Source organism: Schistocerca serialis, chromosome 6, assembly GCF_023864345.2.
Source record: "Schistocerca serialis cubense isolate TAMUIC-IGC-003099 chromosome 6, iqSchSeri2.2, whole genome shotgun sequence".
Lineage (NCBI taxonomy): Eukaryota > Metazoa > Arthropoda > Insecta > Orthoptera > Acrididae > Schistocerca > Schistocerca serialis.
In genome coordinates, this window is record NC_064643.1 from 736,405,193 (window position 1) to 736,407,878 (window position 2,686).

The window sequence follows — 2,686 nt, forward strand, 5'->3', positions numbered from 1 at the left end:
TCCAGGCAGTATGAAATATTTTATGAGACCCACTAAAGTCACCTTGTCTCGGGACAATACCCTAACAACGAAACATTTGCGTGACTCCCTTTCTGTATCACCAAAAACCCAAATATTATAGACTTCACATTTACAAGGTCGTCCTCTCTGATTCTTTCGCCTAGCAATATGAGACTCGTCTACTTCCACTATTTTATCCTGTCCACCAATTGGCACACTGTCTTTTGTCACTATCACGTAGCACACTTCTCGGCAAAACCTGAAGTAGTCACAGACGGTATTCACCGATAGCTCAGTTTCTGATGCAGTGGCTTGCAAAGTATAATCTCGAATCCAGCACGACACAAGAATTACGCTTGTCTGAATCGATAATTTACAGGACTCGAACCACGTATTTTTCCCGATGCTGCTTCGCTTTCCGAAAAGTCCGCAATGAAACTGCAACGGAATCTCAGTGCCCACACTCCTCTTACGCAGTTTCACAGACTTCGCAGCACCACAGTCGACACACTCTCTCCTTTCGTCGTCCGGCAGAAGTCCATATTTCCGGCGATAAGTCAAACATTTGTCTGTACTGGATATGCATGGAATTAGAGTTTTCCATGTGAGGCAATCCGCAGAAGAAACTTGAGAAGCAGCACACATTACACTCGCTATGAAGAGACACTGTGTCGGTTTCCCAATGGAATCCCAAACAATTACGGCAGCCACGTAGTGTACTCGAACTGAAGAAACAGCACAAAGCTGATAAAAATGACGATCACAAATAATTTATCATAACGCGCGCCACGAGACTTCCATAATCGATTTACTATCGCCTCTTCGATATGTATCGTTTGCAGACCTCCAATTTTGATAGGCAATCATTCTTGGAAATAACCGTACTAAACGTAACGAACAACGACGTGATTAATTTGAGAATGGATGTTTCACTGTGGGCGTCAATTTGCGTACCATAATATAATAATGGAATGTAGTCGATTAAAGTCGGGAGATATTGAGGGAATTAAATTAGGAAATGAGACACTTAAAGTAGTCGATGAGTTTTGATATTTGGGGAGCAAAATAACTGATGATGGTGGATGTTGAGAGGATACAAAATGTAGACTGTCAATGGCAAGGAAAGCGTTTCTGAAGAAGTGAAATTTGTTAACTCTGAGTACAGAGTTAAGTGTCAGGATCCGTTCTGGAAGTTTTTGTATGGAGTGTAGTCATGTACGGAAGTGAAACATATACGATAAATAGTTTGGACAAGAAGAGAATAGAGGCTTTCAAAATGTGGTGCTACGGAAGAATGCTGAAGATTAGACGGGTAGATCACATAACTAATGACGAGGTTGAGCCGTGGTAAAAGTTGCTGTTTTGAAGAGCGCGCCGCAGCGAGTTGTGTCGGTGGCGCCGCTGTGGCAATCGCAGCTTTGGTGTCTACCTCTTGTGGGAAAGCGGAAAGGTTGCCTGTTCACGTGCATTTAAGGGGCGCTATGAGCTGGCCAGTCGGGTCAGTCTGGGTCAGTCTCTCGTCCCCAGCTTGCTAGTCTGTCTCTCATCCGCATTCGTTGCGCAGTTAGTGTCTGTCTGTCGTTCGGAGTGCTATTATCTCTGTCGTTCGGATCAACCTTTAAAGCCGGCAAAATGAGAGTCTTTCCACTCCGCCAGTAAGAGAATTCAGCGAGTGGTCGCCCGGTCGGGACTTAGTTCCTGCATCTGAGTCTGCGCGTTAGACCACCAGTGTTATCGGGTTTGCTCAGGCAGTGGTCATTGGCGGATGGATCGATCGGTTGGTCGGTCGCACACTGAGACACGAGATGACTTGTCCGTCTTGACGCATGTGAGATCGCCACGTGAGTCCGGTGGGCCGCGGCGTATAGCGAGGGGTAGTGACTTCGCGGCCGACACAGAAGTCAACCCACGACGTCAGTCTGGCTGGTGCGAGATGCGACGCCGTTGAGACGGGAGATCGGCGCGCCTTCCTGCGTCCGTTGAAGCGGCTGGAAGCCTACGGTTGGGGAGAGCGATTTCGGGGTGCTGCGCCAGGTCTTCTCGAGAATTCGGCGTTTATTACAAGTTTAGTGATTGGTGTTGTTTTGTTTGCTTTGCTCTTGTTAAATTCTGCTTGTTTTCTTGGTGAGGTCACCTGCCGTTTTGCTTTGGGGCCGCCCATCACTCTACTCAGTTTGCCCGCCTGCGGGAAGGTGGTTGTTTATAAATTGGGTGGTCCGTTTGTCCCTTGCGGAGCACGATGAGACTTAACATCTGAGGTCATCAGTCCCCTAGAACTTAAAACTACTTAAACCTAACGAACCTAAGGACATCACACACATTTATGCCCAAGGCATGATTCGAACCTGCGACCACAGCGGGTTAGAGAAACCTGCGGTTCAGGTGGATCGGAAATCTCCCTATGAATCTACCGTGCGTTAGTAGCTGCCTCTGTCATGTTTGTCGGATTTGGTGTGTTAACGAATTTATTGCTTGGAGTGTAACGGACTAATACCTGAAATATGATTTGATCTTTGGAAACTTTGATATTATTGCCTATGATCTTGAGCCGCGGTATCTGTGTACTGTAGAGCATCTTAACCATTGTTTGGCCAACCTTGTAGAATTTTAGCATTTTATGGGCATTTATTTAAATGATCATTTAGATTTCACCGTAAGACATTTCTTAGATGTTAAAATCGAGTTG